Consider the following 19737-nt stretch of genomic DNA (forward strand, 5'->3'; position numbering starts at 1 on the left):
AGAATGGAGGAGTAAATCTGATCTCTTTTTTAGAAAATAATAAATTGAACAGCCCACTGAATATAACTAATAATAGAGTATAAGCCACCTCCCCATCCATGGATTCCACGTCCATGGATTCAACCAACCTTAAATTTAAAAAAAAAAAAAAAAAAAAATCGGAAAAAGAGGTCAGGTGAGGTGGCTCATTTCTGTAATCCCAGCACTTTGGGAGGCCAAGATGGGAGGATCGCTTGAGCCCAGAAGTTCAATACCAGCCTAGACAACATGTAAAGACCCTATCTCTACAAAAAAAACAAAATTAGCTGGGCATGGTGGCATGCACCTGTGGTCCCAGTTACTTAGGAGGCTGAAGTTTAAGAACTGCTTGAGCCCAGGAGTTTGAGACTGCAGTGAGCTATGGTCGCACCACTGTACACCAGCCTGGACAACAGGGCAAGATTCTGCCTCTAAAAAAAAAAAAGAAAGAAACAAAATTCAGGAAAAAAAAGTGTTTGTATTGAACTTGTGCAGATTTTTTGTTTTTGTCATTATTCCCTAAAAAATACAGTATAGCAACTATTTATATAGCATTTACATTGTATTAGGAATTATAAGTAATTTGGACTGGGCACAGGGGCTCATGCCTTTAATACCAGCACTGTAGGAAACTGAGGCAGGAGGATTGCTTGAGTTCAGGAGGTCCAGACCAGCCTGAGCAAGCACAGTGAGATCCTATCTCTATAGAAAATTTTTAAAAATTATCTGGGCATGGTTGTGTGCACCTGCAGTCCTGACTACTGGGGAGGCTGAGGTGGGAGGATCACTTGAGTCTAGGAGGTTGAACCACAGTGAGCCACAATCATGGCACTGCATTCCAGCCTGGGTGACAGAGCAAAACTCTGTCTCAGATTTAAAAAAAAAAATTAGTTAGACTGAATATTGCCTGCAGACTCATTATGAACTTGGAAATGTGCAAAAGATAACATGGTAACATATCCAAGATTATGGAGAAAGAGAACAGATCGACAAAGACAAGATGGAGCCAACCATTATTGTACTCCAGATGCGAAGTAATAGACAACTTGATCTAGTAAAAAGCACAGGAATGAATAAGAATATAGAAATTGAAAAGACACTATAGACATGAAGACAGAGAGTTTGGACATTAACCACCTATACAGGATGAAGAAGAGAGTAAGGGCAATGGAGATTCTTAGGACAAGGGACTGAATGAATTGAGTTATTTGGTTGGTGAAAAAGTAAATGCAGTTTATGCCATTAATAATAAAATGGCGAGTGGAAGAACAAAGCACTTCACAAGGCAATTAAGGCTGGTTAAAGATGAGGGAAATATGTAACACAAAATTGACCACAAAAAAGAACAGTTTAAAATATTGATTACAGGGAGTAATTAACATACAAACAAATGATTTCTTCCTATTCAATCCGCTGGAACAGCATTAATTTAATAAGGCTGTTATAATTTCCATGTGACCCGTGGCATGCCTAATATTATGTAATCAATGACAGTAAGACAAACCTAATCCTCTCAGCAGATGTGCTTGCTAGAAAAAAGTCATCATGCCCATTGGTGACATCAACTTAACATAGTTTTCTAAGTTCATCAACTCAAAATTACACCAAGGTCAGGAAGGAGAGTAGAGCAATTACAAACCAATACTAATAATTCCTTCTTCTTAAGTGAATTTGAAAAATCAGTGGTTATGTACAAACAGCCTATCAAAATTAAGCTAGCTGATACAAAACATTGTTGAAAGAAATTAAAGAAGACCTAAATAAATGGAAAGACATCCCATGTTCATCTACTGGAAGACTTAATATTGTTAAAATGGCATTACTTCCCAAATTGATTTACAGATTCAAAGTGATCCGTATCAAAATATTTGCTATCTTTTTAATAGAAATTGACAAGATTACCATAAAATTCATGTGAAACTTTACATAACCAAAATAGTTAAGAACCAAAACAATCTTGGGAAAGAACAAAACTAGAGAACTGACACTTTCCAATTTCAAAACTTACATAAAAGCTATCATTATCTGGGTGTTTGCTTCACTCCTGTAATCCCAGCAATCTGGGAGGCCATGGCGGAAAGACTGCTTGAGGTCAGTAGTTGGAGACAAGCCAGGGCAAAATAGCGAAACCTTCTCTCTTCTAAAAACACGATCAAATAGCTGTCCATAGTGGCACAAGCCTGTAATCCCAGCTACTCAGGAGGCTGAGGGGGGAGAATCACGTGAGCCCAGGAGGTAGAGGCTGCAGTGAACCAAGATCATGCCACCCTACTCCAGCCTAGGCAACCAGAGTGAGATCCTGTCTCGAAAAGAAAGTACTGTCATACTGGCATAAAAAAGCTATATAGATCAATGAAATAGAATTGAGAATCTAAAAATAAATCCTCATGTTTGTAGTCAACTGATTTTCAACAAATATACCACAATCACTCAATGGGGAATGAATAGTCTTTTCAACAAATGGTACTAGGACAACTGAATATGCACATGTAAAGAATGAAGTTGTACCCATACCACACACTATAATCAAAAACTGACTCAGAGTGGATATTAGACTGAAATGTAAGAGTTAAAAATGTAAAACCATTTGAAGAAAACTTGGGGTGAATCTTTGTGGCTTTGGGCTAAGTAATCATTTCTTAAACATGACAAAAAAATTGCAAGAAACCAAGCAAATAAATAAATAAACTGGATTTCACAAAATATAAAAACTTGTATTTCCAAAGACACTGTTAAGAAAGTGAAAGACACTTGACAAAATGGGAGAAAATATCTTTAAATAACGTCTGATAAGGGACTTTTATCTACAATATATAAAAACTTTTCCATGTCAATAATTTCAAAAACATTGAGGTGGTATGCCTCAATTATAGGAGCAGATTTATTGTGGTAAATACTGAGTTCAGAAAGCATGTGTAACTGTGTCATAGAGTGATTCCATCCAGGCATTATTGCCAGCCAAGATTGATAAATATGCCCAATAAGTATAATTGTTCTCTGTGTCAGCCCCTATTGAAGGAATACTCACAGCAGTAGTGATAACCACTATCATAGCTACCATTAAATTATTCATTGTGATTGGTTGTCCCACTTTCCTCAGGTTTTCTTCTGCCATCTGTGACAGCTTCTTAATCTGTCCCCAGGTGGGTGGCTGTGTTCAATGGGTGTTACTTGTGACTCTTGGGGTCCTCCTTAGCATCAGTCTCAACATGGCTGTAACCAGGGCGTCCTTGGGATCCTCCCAGAATCTCTTCCTCAGCATCTGGCTCGTGATAAGGTTTTAGGTGTCTTGATGGTATGCAAATTGGCTGTTGATTTTGACCTGGAGAAATAAAAGAATAATCTCTACCCCAAGTTATTATTTTACCTATTTCCCAACTTTTTGTTATTGGATCTCTCCACCAAATCAGTTGTTCTGCTTCTGTCTTTGCAGCTGGTTTCTGTAGACACTGTTCAGCTGCTGATAACATCTGGCCTTTGGGAAGGCTCAAAAGTTAATAATGCTAGACTCAGTTGCATCTGCGGTGTTCCATATTCTCTGTCTCCCTTCTGCTTTTGCAACTGCTGTTTTAGGGAGAGATTCATTCTTTCCACTATGACTTGTCCTTGAGAATTGTTTGGGATACCAGTAATGTGTTTAATATTCCACATAAAGAAAAATGTAGCTAGAGCTTGGCTAGTATAACCTGGGCATTGCCTGTTTTAATAGAAGCTGGAATGCCCATCACCACAAAACACTGCAAAAGGTGATATTTAACACATGTAAAAGACTCTCCTGATTGACATGTAGCCCAGACAAAGTGAGAAAAGGTGTGCACACATACATGTACATAATAAGCTAGTCTCCCAAACAAGGGAACATGTGTGACATCCATTTGCCAAAGAGAGTTAGGTTCCAGTCCTCAAGGATTAACTACTCCTGTAAAAGATAAGGTATGTACCATTTGGCAAGTTGGTCATCACTGTATAATAGCTTTAGCCTCTTTCCAGGTAATGCTGTATCTGTGTTTGAGACCAGCGGCATTAACATGGGTTCAATTGTGAAAATGTCTAGCAGTAGATGTTGCTAAGCAACTAGGCGATCAGCCATTTGATTCCCTTCAGTCAAAGGTCCTGGAAGAGGTGTATGAGCCCTAATGTGAGTGATGTAAAAAGGGTGCATTCTACTCCTGACTGCTGTTTGTAATTGGGTAAATAAAGTCATCAGTTGTTTATCTGTATGAAATCATAACTGAGCATTTTTTATTGGAATAAACCACGTATGAAGAATCAGAAATCACATTAATAGGCATATTAAAAGCAGTCAATACCTCAATTACAGCTACAAGCTCCACTTTTTGAGTTGAAATATAGGATGTCTGGAAAACTTTACCTTTTGATCCAGAATAAGAAGCTTTACCATTAATAGACCCGTCAGTAAAACAATGAAAACACTTAGCAGGCTGCAGGTTGTTTACTGCAGGAATTGTAAATGCAAACCCTTCACAGTCTTGCTCAGCTAAGGGGATAGTAAAGAAACAGCCTTTTAAATCTATGACTATTAAAGGCCAATTATTTGGAATTATAGCAGGAGCAGGCAATCCTTGCTGTAATGCTCCCACAGGTTGTATAACTGAATTGATGACTCTTAAGTCAGTTAACATTCTCCATTTACCTGATTTTTTTCTTAATTAGGAAAACTGGAGAATTCCAAGGGGAAAATGTTGGAGCTGGATGCCCATTTTCTAATTGTTTAGTAACTAATTTCCCTAAAGCCTCCAGTTTCTCTTAGCAGCCATTTTTCTATCCAAAGTGGCTTATCTGTTAACCATTTTAAAGGCATAGGTTCTGGAGGCTTAACAATGGCCGCCATGAAAAATGATATCCTAATCTTTGGCAGGAGTTTTGTCTTTTGCTTGAAGCAGTTCTTTCAAACCTTGCAAATTTTTTCCTAGTCCAATACCAGAAATATACCCCATTACATGAATCTTATTTTGACTTTGATGGCTATATAATTGTTCTGGAATTAGAACTCGTGTTCCCCATTGTTGCAATAAATCTCTCCCCCATAAATTTATAGGTACAGAAGTTGTAATTGGTTGAATAGTCCCAGGTTGTCCGTCAGGCCCTTCACAATGCAAAATGTAACTACTTTGATATACTTCAGCAGCTTTTCCAGCTTCAACTATGTTAAATTGAGCAGATTGAATTGGCCACGTGGACGGCAAATGCTACAGAGAAATGTTTGAAATGTCCACTTCTGTATCTGCCAAACCTTTAAATTTCTTTCCCTGAAATAGTTATTTCACAGGTAGGACATTCATAAGTAATTTGATTTACCCAATAAACTGTTTTGCCTTGTTTATCTGTGCTTCCAAATCCTCCTGTTCATTTAGTTTTACTTTTCCCTATTCCCACATACGACAGAATCAGGAGTTGTGCTATACTCTCTCCTGACTCTGCTTTCTGGGGAACAGAAGTAGGTATAACAATTTGAATTTCCTCATTATAATCTGAATCAATGACTCCTGTATGTATTTGTATGCCTTTTAAATTTAAGCTAGACCTGCCTAGAAGTAATCCTATTGTCCCTGCTGGCAAGGGTCCACAGACTCCTGTTGGGACCTTTTGCAGGGGTTCCCCAGGCAGAAGACTCACAGCTTTCATGCAGCATAAATCTACTGCGGCACTACTGGCTGTGGCGGGGGACAGACATTGTACGGGGGTGAGGGAATGGCCTGAGTTGGAAACGCCAGTTTAGAACGGGGCTCAGGACGGGCCCCTCATGGCATTTCCCGAAATTGGGTTCCCATCTTTATCTAACTTAGAGTGACACTGATTAGCCCAATGTTTTCCTTTTTTACATGTTGGATATATTTCAGGCTCAGCAGTTTTCTTTTTTCCCTATCTGGTGGCCTGACTCGCTGATTTTTTCCACATTCTTTTTTAGTATGACAATGCTTCCCACAGATAAAGCAAGCTCCAGGAAACAGAGTATTTCCTTTATCCACTCTCAGTCCTGCCATTGCCTGTGCCAACACAGCAGCTTTATGAAGATTACCTCTGATACCATCACAGGCCTTGATATAATCAACTAAATGTGCTTTCCCTCTGATAGGTTGCAGAGCAGCCTGGCAATCGGGATTAGCATTGTCGAAAGCTAATAACTGCAAGACTATATCCTGAGCAGCCGAATCTGCAATCATCTTTTTAAGAGACTCCTGTAACCGACCTATAAAATTCACATATGGTTCTCTTGGTCCCTGTTTTATAGCACTAAAGGAAGTGTATTGTTCTCCACATGAAGTGATTTTTTCCCCAAGCTCTAATGCACACTCCTCTAAGCTGTTGTATGGCATCATCCTGCATGATCAGTTGTGCATCTAAACCAGTCCAGCCACCTACCCCCAAAAGTTGGTCTGCGGTTATATTAATTTGAGGTTGGGCCTGGGCATTGTGAGCAGGCTGAATGGAAGCTTCATCTGCCCACCAAGTTTTAAATTGTAAGAACTGAGCAGTAGTTAGACAAGCTCGAGTAGCGCATCCCAGTCAGTAGGAATCATCTGACTTGAAACAGCAACATTCTTTAACAGTCCCATTCCAAACGGAGAACCTGGTCCATACTCATTTATAGCTTGTTTAAATTCTTTGAGTAATTTAAAAGGAAAAGGCTCAAATGTAGCTATAATATCTCCCTATGGATCTGGGGGGTGTATTCTAACAGGGAACTGCCAAGCCTCTAAGTCACCCTCTCGTCTAACTTGCTGAATTCCTGCCTGAATCGAACTAAGAATGGTAGCTCCAGGCACTGCTCAAACAGTCACTGGGGCAACTACTTTTCACCCAGTGTCTTCTGGAAAAGAAAGCTCTGAAGAGTCAGGAAACTCTTTTTCTTCAAAATAATAATGAGGGGATACAGAAAGGTAGGGATGAACCTCTCCCTCCTTTGCTGCTTTAGCGTCAGCTGGCAAATAAACATGTTCTGTCACCTCTTCTGTTTCTTCATTATACTCTCCTTCCTCCTCGTTATCAGTGTGAAAAAGTTCCAAGGTGGAACAAACCACAGCCCACACTTGTCCCATTTTTACCCTGATGCTTCCGAGCTCCCCTTCTTACTCACCAAGGGGATTGCTTTAAGAATACTCGGGTGTCCATGTTCTCCAACCGTCGCTCCAGTGACCCTTCGACCTGGATTCAAGCCCCCATGATGGATGCCACTTGCCGAGACCAGCTCTGTTGGGGAGACCCTAACCCTGTGGCACTAGAGGAATTAAAGACACTCACACAGAAATATAGAGGTGTGAAGTGGGAAATCAGGGTCTCACAGCCTTCAGAGCTAAGAGCCTTGAACAGAGATTTACCCATGTATTTATTAACAGCAAGCCAGTCGTTAGCATTGTTTCTATAGATATGAAGTTACCTAAAAGTATCCCTTATGAGAAATGAAGGGATGGGCCAAATTAAAGTAATAGGTTGGGCTAGTTAACTGCAGCAGGAGCATGTCCTTAAGGCACAGTTCGCTCATGCTGTTTGTGGCTTAAGAATGCCTTTAAGCAGTTTTCTGCCCTGGGTTGGCCAGGGGTTCCTTGCCCTCATTCCGGTAAACCCACAACCTTCCAGCGTGGGTGTTATGGCCATCATGAACATGTCACAGCGCTGCAGAGATTTTGTTTATGGCCAGTTTTGGGGCCTGTTTATGGCCAGATTTGGGGCGGCTTGTTCCTAACATATACCTATGTGACAAACCTGTCCATTCTGCACACATATCCCAGAACTTAAAGTATAATTTTTTTGCGGTGGAGGACAGAGTCTTGCTCTGTTGCCCAGGCTGGAGTGCAGTGGTGCGACCTCAGCTCACTGCAAGTTTCATCTCCTGGGTTCAAGCCATTCTCCTGCCTCAGCCTCCACAGCAGCTGGGACTACAGGTGCATGCTGCCAGGCCCGGCTAATTTTTTTGTATTTTCAGTAGAAACGGGGTTTCAACGTGTTAGCCAGGATAGTCCCAATCTCCTGACCTTGTGAACCACCTGCCTTAGCTTCCCAAAGTGCTGAGATTTCAGGCATGAGTCACTACAACCCTGCCCAAGTATAATTTTTAAAAATTACAAAAATTTTCATCTGTCTGATAAAATAACACATATATATCTCAGGAAGAGAAGTTCTTGATCTCACCAGGATCCATGGGAAGCTCAGAATCCTGAGGTTTTCATTAAATCTTTTCATCAAGTTAAGAAATCTGTAATCTTTATAATCAAATCGATTATAGAAAACAACAGAGCAGATCACATTGCAGGGAGCACAGCCCAGGATGAATGTGGGATCACAAGGTGAGGCTAAAGGATTGGAAATATTTTAAATTACCATTAAAATGTACCTATAAAACACTTTGTCTTTCATAACAGGAAAAAGTAATTTTAGAAACTCTAAACCAATATCTACCCAGAAATTCTCTTATCAACACAAACTACAGCATATTGAAATTTAATACATTAATTTTCCCTTAAAATTGAATTAATCTTTCCACCCTAGCTTGTTTAATAATGGTTTTCCAAATACTACATTTACCTCACTGCCTTTCTTTACCCAATTCTGACCCATGATGTCTGTTATTTTGAAGAGAAAAAGAAAAAATTTAAAGAGGCCACATTTAAAAGCACCTAATCTTTCAAGTTATTAGTGGAGAATAACATCTATCTGGAAAGCTTGTAGACAATTGGCTTAGGAAGGGAGAAAATAGTAACCAGAAAATCTCTTCTATATAATGAATAGTTGAAGCAACTGTGTGTAGAACCAGCAGAGGGGGAGACTAAAGAGAGAAAGAGTATGGGAAAATTCAGGTTGATGGAACAAATGTTAAAAAGCAAAAGTCGTCTGTGTTATACAAGAAAAAAGACTAACACAAATGAGCACAAATAAGAAGATGGATTGGTTTGCCTAAAATAAAAGTAAACAGGAGACTTTCATTTCAAGCTTAAATTATAGATAAGGCAGACAGAAAAATTAAATTGATAAATGGAGTCCTTTCATTTCTTTATTTCAATATTGAAAGAAAAAAAAGAATTTCCTGCTCTAAGAAATGATGTCTATTATCACCAGGCACTATCTTCAATTTATTTGAACAAAGCCTGACTTCTTACTGTCTTCAATTTATTTGAACAAAGCCTGACTTCTTACAGAATCCTAGGTTATTGTTTTATCTAGCCATCAAAAATACCTTACATTATTACAAATTTTTAAATTTGATCATCATTTAGGTAATTCCATCATTTTATAAATCAATAAATTGATAGAGAGGAAAGTGGTTATTTGTGGGCAATTTTTAAATAAAATTGTTGTAATCAAATCATGAATGAACTTTACATGTGAGACTGTCATAAATGTAATTAAGAGTGACTTGTACAAAAATATTGTACAGTAATGATGGGGAATTAAATCATAGGACTCTGTTTAGTTAACTGCTCCTATGCCAGGCTTCTTTTCAGGTGAAACCTGCCAGGGCAATAAGTTTTCAGAAAATCTTTTATTCTAGTCTGGAAGGCAGTGGTTAATTTAGGATTATTAGTTTGAGATCTCTGTGTGTGTGTGTGTGTGTGAGCGCGAGTGCACATGTATGCACACGAGTGTATTTGTGCATGCACACGCACATGATATTCATAGTGAAAATCTGGTTCCTGATCTTTCACTTCACTTGGGGGAGTATATTAGGCTATTCTTAAACTGTTATAAAGAAATACCTGAGACTAGGTAATTTATAAGAAAAGAGTTTTAATTGGCTCACAGTTCTGCAGGCCGTACAGGAAGCATGATGCTGGTATCTGGAGTTGTTCTGGAAGCTTACCATCACGGCGGAAGGCAAAGCAGGAGCTTGCACTCAGAAGCACAAAAGCCGAAGCAAAAGAGGGAGGCAGGAAGTGCTACACACTTTTAAACAACTAGATTTCATGAAAACTCATTCAGTGTCACGAGGACAGTTCCAAAAGGGATGGTGATAAACTATTCATGAAAAATCTACCCCCATGATCCAATCACTTCTCATCAGGCCCCATCTCCGACATGGGGGATTACATTTCAGTTTGAGATTTAAATGGGAACACACATCCAAACTATATCAGGGAGATAATAAAAATCAGGGTAATTTATAATCCAAACTGAAAATCAGACTCATTATGACAAGAACTTTATAGGTGAGTCCAACTGGGATGGGGAGAGGATAAACTTTTAATCCCAAATCCAATTGTTTTAATATTCACTGAGGATTTTGTTTCTATTTAGATTTGGCGAGGTAAACAGATCAGGTTGCCCCAAAACAGACTGCCCTTGAAAAGATAGTTCATTGCTCACAGTTCGATGAGGGGCACTCCACACCACGTTGAGGGTGTGGGGAGCCACATGGGGAAGTACCAGGGTTGTTCAGGAGGCAGCAAGAGAAAAAAGAAACCATAGGACTGAGCTTTCATTGGGGTTTTCACAGGAAGAAATGGGTAATATAGGGTGAGTTGACTGAGTAAGCCTGGGAATAGATAGTTTGAAAAATTTCTGTGGGCTCTGGGATATAGGGGTGGTCCATAGTTGTCCCATAACTGGCCCTGTAATGATTTAAGACAAGGAGAATACAGTCAGCACTCTGTATCCATGGTGTATCATGGATTCAACCAACCCCAAATCAAAAATATTCAGAGCAAAAACAAGCATCTGTACAGAACATGTACAGACCTTTTTTTCTTGTCAATATTCTCTAATATTGGGAAACATTATAAAAAATATTGTCAACATTCTCCAACATATGGCAAATATTATGCCATGTATAAGGGACTTGAGCATATGTGGATTTTGGTATCCAAGAGGAGTCCTAGAACCAATGTCTTGCGGATAAGGAGGGACAACTGTATTGGATTCATGTGTGAGAGTTTGATAAGGAAGGTGGATGGGGCTCTGGCTCTGGAGAGTTTGCTTTGTAAATCAAAGACATGCTGTGGACAAGATATTCGCTGTCTAAGAACAGTCTGACTTTGAGAGGGTCAGTCCCTTCTAGGACCACAAAATCCCCAAGATGTTAAAGCATCATAAAAATATAGAAAATAAAAACATGATTAATACACAAATAAAGATGAAGGAAAATATTAAGAAAGCTGAATACAGAGTTAATGTACAACTAGGGAAGGTAAGGTAAATAGTTATTAATAATACTTAAAATTTATTTTAAAAAATATTTCAAAATTTGGCATTTGTTTAAATTGAAAGATTATGCTATACCATATATTTATTTAAAATAAATAAAACATTACAGTAAATACTAACTTTAAATAAGACCAGCTGATAATTTTAATTAGTTCTTAATTAACAGGGAAATTAAAATTGATAAAAGCTACACTAAAGATGCCTAGTTTCTTAAAACCATAGATAAGCATCATTATGGTAGAAATTGTAGACATAGACCTTAGGAGAAACCCCAAGACATGTTACTGAGGCTGACTGTACAAATATAGACCAACCAAATGAAACTACATGTCACTTGTTCCATGCCCAAAAGCTATAAAGAACTCATTCCATGCCCAAAAGCTATAAAGAAGTCTGGAAGCTGAGATGAAGCCTCCAGAATGAGAATCAGACAGCAATACCCGCTGTTCAGCAATATTCTATCTTCTGCAGCCTCTGCTGCTGATACCCAGGCAAACAGGGTCTGGAGTGGAACTCAAGCAAACTCCAACAGACCTACGACTGAGGGTCCTGGCTGTTAGAAGGAAAACTAACAAACAGAAAGGACACCCACACCAAAACCCCATCAGTACGTCACCATCATCAAAGACCAAAGGCAGATAAAACCACAAAGATGGGGAAAAAGCAGTGCAGAAAAGCTGGAAATTAAAAAATCAGAGCGCATCTCCCCCTCCAAAGGAACACAGCTCATCACCAGCAACAGAACAAAGCTGGACGGAGAACAACTTTGACAAGTTGAGAGAAAAAGGCTTCAGTCGATCAAACTACTCAGAGCTAAAGGAGGAACTACATAACCAGCTCAAAGAAACTAAAAACCTTGAAAAAAGAATGGATGAATGGATAACTAGAATAATCAATGCAGAGAAGATCTTAAAAGAACTGATAGAGATGAAAACCATAACACGAGAAATATGTAACAAATGCACAAGCTTCAGTAACCGACTCGATCAACTGGAAGAAAGAGTATCAGCGATTGAGGATCAAATGAATGAAATGAAGCGAGAAGAGAAGTGTGGAGAAAAAAGAGTAAAAAGAAATGAACAAAGCCTGTAAGAAGTATGGGATTATGTGAAAAGACCAAATCTATGTCTGATTGGTGGGCCTGAAAGTGATGGGGAAAATGGAACTAAGTTGGAAAACACTCTGCAGGATATCATCCAGGAGAATTTCCACAACCTAGTAAGTCAGGCCAACATTCAAATTCAGGAAATACAGGGAATGCCACAAAGATACTCCTCGAGAAGAGCAACTCCAAGACACATAATTGCCAGATTCACCAAAGTTGAAGTGAAGGAAAAAATGTTAAGAGCAGCCAGAGAGAAAGGTAGAGTTACACACAAAGGGAAGCCCATTAGACTAACAGCAGATCTCTCGGCAGAAACTCTACAAGCCAGAAGAGAGTGGGGGCCAATATTCAACATTATTAGAGAAAAGAATTTTCAACCCAGAATTTCATATCCAGCCAAACTAAGTTTCATAAGTGAAGGAGAAATAAAATCCTTTACAGACAAGCAAATGTTTAGAGATTTTGTCACCACCAGGCCTGCCCTACAAGGGATCCTGAAGGAAGCACTAAACATGGAAAGGAACAACAGGTACCAGCCACTGCAAAAATATGTCAAAATGTAAAGTTCATCGATGCTAGGAAGAGACGGCATCAACTAGCGAGCAAAATAACCAGCTAATATCATACTGACAGGATCAAGTTAACACATAACAATAGTAACCTTAAATGTAAATGGACTAAATGGTCCAATTAAAAGACACAGACTGGCAAATTGGATAAAGAGTCAAGACCCATCAGTTTGCTGTATTCAGGAAACCCATCTCACATGCAGACACACATAGGCTCAAAATAAAGGGATGGAGGAAGATTTACCAAGCAAATGGAAAACAAAAAAAGGCATGGGTTGCAATACTAGTCTCTGATAAAACAGACTTTAAACCATCAAAGATCAAAAGAGACAAAGAAGGCCATTACATAATGGTAAAGGGATCAATTCATCAGGAAGAGCTAACTAACCTAAATATATATGCACCCAATACAGGAGCACCCAGATTCATAAAGCAAGTCCTTAGAGACTTACAAAGAGACTTAGACTCCCATACAATAATAATGGGAGACTTTAACACCCCACTGTCAACATTAGACAGATCAACGTGACAGAAAGTTAACAAGGACATCCAGGAATTGAACTCAACTCTGCACCAAGCGCACCTAATAGACATCTACAGAACTCTCCACCCCAAATCAACAGAATATACATTCTTCTCAGCACCACATTGCACTTATTCCAAAATTGACCATATAGTTGGAAGTAAAGCACGCCTCAGCAAATGTAAAAGAACAGAAATTATAACAAACTGTCTTTCAGACCACAGTGCAATTACACAAGATCTCAGCACTAAGAAACTCAATCAAATCCCCTCAACTACATGGAAACTGACCAACCTGCTCCTGAGTGACTACTGGGTACAAAACGAAATGAAGGCAGAAGTTAACATGTTCTTTGAAACCAATGAGAACAAAGATACAACATACCAGAATGTCTGGGACACATTTAAAGCAGTGTGTAGAGAGAAATTTATAGCACTAAATGCCCACAAGAGAAAGCAGGAAAGATCTAAAGTTGACACCCTAACATCTCAATTAAAAGAACTAGAGAAACAGGAGCAAACACATTCAGAAGCTAGCAGAAGGCAAGAAATAACTAAGATCAGAGCAGAACTGAAGGAGATAGAGACACAAAAAAAAACTCTAAAAAAATCAATGAATCCAGGAGCTGGTTTTTTAAAAAGATCAACAAAATTGATAGACCACTAGCAAGACTAACAAAGAAGAAAAGAGAGAAGAATGAAATAGATACAATAAAAAATGATAAAGGGGATATCACCACCGACCACACAGAAATGCAAACTACCATCAGAGAATATTACAAACACCTCTATGCAAATAAACTAGAAAACCTAGAAGAAATGGATAATTTCCTGGACACTTACACTCTCCCAAGACTAAACCAGGAAGAAGTTGAAACCCTGGATAGACCAATAGCAGGGTAGGAAATTGAGGCAATAATTAATAGCCTACCAACCAAAAAAAGTCCAGGACCAGTCAGATTCACAGCCGAATTCTACCAGAGGTACAAGGAGGAGTTGGTACTATTCCTTCTGAAACTATTCCAATCAATAGAAAAAGAGGAAATCCTCCCTAACTCATTTTATGAGGCCAAGATCATCCTGATACCAAAGGCTGACAGAGATACGACCAAAAAAGAGAATTTTAGACCAATATCCCTGATGAACATGCAAAAATCCTCAATAAAATACTGTCAAACTGAATCCAGCAGCACATCAAAAAGCTTATTCACCATGATCAAGTGGGCTTCATCCCTGGGATGCAAGGTTGGTTCAACATATGCAAATCAATAAACATAATCCAGCGTATAAACAGTACCAAAGACAAAAACCACATGATTATCCCAATAGATGCAGAAAAGGTCTTTGATAAAATTCAACAGCCCTTCATGATAAAAACTCTCAATAAATTCCATATTGATGGAACATATCTCAAAATAATAAGAGCTATTTATGACAAATCCACAGCCAATATCATACTGAATGGGCAAAAACTAGCAGCATTCCCTTTGAAAACTGGCACAAGATAGGGATGCCCTCTCTCGCCACTCCTATTCAACATAGTGTTGGAAATTCTGGCTAGGGCAATCAGGCAAGAGAAAGAAATCAAGGGTATTCAGTTAGGAAAAGAAGAAGTCAAATTGTCCCTATTTGCAGATGACATGATTGTATATTTAGAAAACCCATTGTCTCAGCCCAAAATCTCCTTAAGCTGATAAGCAACTTCAGCAAAGTCTCAGGATACAGAATCAATGTGCAAAAATCACAAACATTCTTATTCACCAGTAACAGACAAACAGAGAGCCAAATCATGAATGAACTCCCATTCACAATTGCTTCAAAGAGAATAAAATACCTAGGAATCCAACTTACAAGAGATATAAAGCAGAACTACAAACCACTGCTCAGTGAAATAAAAGAGGACACAAACAAATGGAAGAACATACCGTGCTCATGGATAGCAAGAATCAATATTGTGAAAATGGCCATACTGCCCATGGTAATTTATAGATTCAGTGCCATCCCCATTAAGCTACCAATGACTTTCTTCACAGAATTGGAGAAAACTGCTTTAAAGTTCATATGGAACCACAAAAGACCCCACATTGCCAAGACATTTCTAAGCCAAAAGAACAAAGCTGGATGCATCATGCTACCTGACTTCAAACTATACTACAAGGCTACAGTAACCAAAACAGCATGGTACTGGTACCAAAACAGAGATATAGACCAGTGGAACAGAACAGAGCCCTCAGAAATAATACCACACATCTACAGCCATCTGATCTTTGACAAACCTGACAAAAACTAGAAATGGGGAAAAGATTCCCTATTTAATAAATAGTGCTGAAAAAATTGGCTAGCCATAAGTAGAAAGCTGAAACTGGATCCTTTCCTTACTCCTTATACGAAAATTAATTCGAGATGGATTAGAGACTTAAATGTTAGACCTAAAACCATAAAAGCCCTAGAAGAAAACCTAGGAAATAGCATTCAGGACATAGGCATGGGCAAGGACTTCATGTCTAAAACACCAAAAACAATGGCAACAAAAGCCAAAATTGACAAATGGGATCTAATTAAACTAAAGAGCTTCTGCACAGCAAAAGAAACTACCATCAGAGTGAACAGACAACCTACAGAACGGAAGAAAATTTTTGCAATCTACTCATCTGACAAAGGGCTAATATCCAGAACCTATAAAGAAGTCAATCAAATTTACAAGAAAAAAACAAACAACCCCATCAAAAAGTGGGCAAAGGATATGAACAGACACTTCTCAAAAGAAGACATTCATACAGCCAATGGACACATGAAAAAGTGCTCATCATCACTTGCCATCAGAGAAATGCAAATCAAAAGCACAATGAGATGCCATCTCACAATAGTTAGAATGGCAATCATTAAAAAATCAGAAACAACAGGTGCTGGAGATGGAGAAATAGGAACACTTTTACACTGTTGGTGGGACTGTAAACTAGTTCAACAATTGTGCAAGCCAGTGCAGCGATTCCTCCAGGATCTTGAACGAGAAATACTGTTTGACCCAGCCATCCCATTGTTGGGGATATACTCAAAGGATTATAAGTTGTGCTGCTATAGAGACACATGCACACGTATGTTTATTGCGGCACTATTCACAATAGCAAAGACTTGGAATCAACCCAAATGTCCATCAGTGACAGACTGGATTAAGAAAATGTGGCACATATACACCATGGAATACTATGCAGCCATCAAAAAGGATGAGTTTGTGTCCTTTGTAGGGACATGGATGCAGCTGGAAACCATCATTCTCAGCAAACTATCACAAGAACAGAAAACCAAATACCACATGTTCTCACTCATAGGTGGGAATTGAACAATTAGATCACTTGGACACAGGAAGGGGAGCATGACACGCTGAGTCCTATTGTGGGGAAGGGGTAGGGGGGAGGGATAGCATTAGGAGATATACCTAATGTAAATAATGAGTTAATGGGTGCAGCACACCAACATGGCACATGTATATATATGTAACAAACCTGCACGTTGTGCACATGTACTCTAGAAATTAAAGTATAACAATAAAAAAAAAATACGAAGTCATTCCCACTATGTCTGTGCGACTAGTATTCCCTAGTGAAACATTCTAGGGACACATTTGCACTATGGGAATAACATTGCTCTTTAATAATTTGAAAAAATGAGACAAAACCTTCTAAATTCATGCTGTAATGATTTGAAAACAAACTAAGCCTGGGAGAGAATAGGATTAAATAAGCCTTTTATACTCACACCATATGCATAGTCATTGTGTACAAACACAACAAGCATAGGTGCACAAAAGCTTCCTTGGCTCTCAGCTTCAAACTTCCCCCCTCCATATGAGGACTGACAACTACTGCCTATCATGAAAGATCTGGCTGCCCTTAGGAGGTTTCCAGAGATGTCATTAGGGAAGATCCAGTCTGTTAATGTCAGAGTATTTCATATTTCAAGATAGCTAGAACACAAGTCTTGAAATGTTCTCAACATATAGAAATGATAAATGCTCAACGTGATACACATCCTAAACACCCTAACTTGATCATCACACATTCTGTGCATGTAACAAAATATTACATGTACCCCATAAGTATGTATAAAGGTTACGTATCAATTTAAAAATAAATTAAAATAAATTTTAGAAAACATTTTTGGGGGAAAAAAAAGTCATCCACCATTGGTTTTTCTCAACTCCACAAGGCAGTGGGCTTCCTCTTGAGCACGGTCCTCAATGCTCCTTTTCCCATCCTAAAATTCTGCAGAGTCATGAGGGAGAAACGCCAGATCTCCTTCCATCTCTTTCCATTGCTGAAAAGGATTCCTAACAGAACAGAAAACAGAAACTAGGAGGGAGATCCCAAAGAAGGAAAACAGAGCTGACACTTGGCAGCCACGTGGTTGGGTCAAGTTCTGTTCCAGGAGCTCTTCAAGCCTCTGTTTTCCATCCTCCCCATCCCTATAACCACTGCCCAGTACATACACATGTACACATACACACAATACATGCACATTTACCGAGTCCTTTATTAACTTTTTCAGCCAGTAGGAAATTACCTTTTCCAGAAAACTCCTCTCCATGATCAATCAGGGCCTCCTTCACTGCTTCATATCCTTGTAACACCACAATGGGCTCCAAGCCAAAATATACAGTGAACACAGGGCCATAGACTTTTGAGAACTGAACATAGAAAAGGAGGTTCAAATAGCAGCAAAAGTCAGTATTTGGTCTATATATCTTCTGTGATTCAGACTGATATTATTATCATATTGATATGATTATTCCATCAAATACAGCTTCAAATATTTGTGGATTTTACATAAAGATGATGATTATTGTTTTAGGTGCACATATACAGTGCCTTTAATATGCCAGGCAGTGGCCCAAGAAATTAGTATGCAGGTTATTACACTTAATCATCACATCAACACTTTGAGCTAGATTTGTTTATTTTACAGATAAGACAGATTAATTTTAAAGAATTTCAAATTCATTGTCAGTGTCCCACAACTGATAAACAGAACGTCCAAATTTGAAGCCTGCTTAGTCAACCTGTGATGTCTGAGCAATTTTTCAGCTCCCAATGTCCATATTTTGATGAATAATCAGCCTTTGGGACACTGCTTCAGGATCCCCTGCAAAGTTCCTCCCATAGCGATCCTGATGCAGGTGTCCTGTCATCTATACTAAAAAATCTACATCTTTTTAAATCACCCAAATGATTCTATTGCCCAGCCCACTTTGAGATCCACTGGTATAATCACCACAGAAAGAGAGTGAATCCAACAGAGATAGTAACAGGACACGTGGCATCTCACGGTGTAACAATGTTTTCCACACTGTACACTCATAGGTCACAGATGGCAGTTTTGTACAGTGGCTATAAATATTCTGTTACCACCCAGATGGCCCCGACTAGTTAATTCTTGCTTTTGTTCATTTATGTTTATGATGAACTCACAGATATTTCTTTAACATCAAGTATGATTTGCTTTTTTAAGAAGTTTAATGATCATGGCTTATATAAGCAAAATACATAGTATATATAGTGACTGACTTCTCAAATAAAATCTCTAATCACAAAACTCTTCCATTACCATTTTCCTTCAGGCAAAAAAAATTATAGCAAATGACTGTGAAGCAAAGAAAAGCAGCAGGCCTTTATCATTTTGATTCTACCTTACAACTTAAAAAGTTTCTTTTCTGGTAAAATGCATTATTTTATTCCACTATTTTTGACAATGACACACAAAAGAAAAAAAAATACTCCACAAGAAGTATTTGCTTTACAATAACATATTTTAATTATTGGCCTCTAGTAATACAGGAGGTATGTTGAGGAATGTTCATTTAATATAACACATAAGCTTAATAACTGGCCTCCAGTAATACAGAAGGCTCTATGTGACATTAACAGTTATATATGACAAGCCCACAGTTAACATTATATTTAACAGTGAAAAGCTAAAAGCTTTTCCTGTAAGATCAGAAATAAGACAAGAATGCTCCCTCTGACTATTTCTATTCAAGAGAGTACTGGAAGTCCTAGTAAGAGCAATTAGACTAAAGAAAGAAAATATTCATATAGGAATATTCACATAGAAAAGGATGCATTCATATAGGAAAGGATGAAGTGAAATTGTCTGTTTCTTGATGGCATAATCTTACATCTAGAAAATCCTGAAAACTTCAGTACAAAAATGCAAGAATTGATAAATTCAGTAAACTTTCAGGATACAAAATCAACATGCAAAAATCAGTGGCATTTCTATACACTAACAACAAACAACCTGAAAAAGAAATTAAGAGAACAATCCATTTACAGTAGCATCAAAAAATAAAATACTTAGGAAAAAATTTAA

At 38.4% G+C, this 19737-nt stretch overlaps 1 pseudogene; it reads right to left on the minus strand.

Moving 5' to 3' along the window:
* The window catches only part of LOC105479940 (cytochrome P450 2C18-like), a 49535-nt pseudogene that overhangs the window by 28041 nt on the left and 1757 nt on the right, over nucleotides 1-19737 (minus strand).

This window comes from Macaca nemestrina, chromosome 9, assembly GCF_043159975.1.
Source record: "Macaca nemestrina isolate mMacNem1 chromosome 9, mMacNem.hap1, whole genome shotgun sequence".
Taxonomy (NCBI): domain Eukaryota; kingdom Metazoa; phylum Chordata; class Mammalia; order Primates; family Cercopithecidae; genus Macaca; species Macaca nemestrina.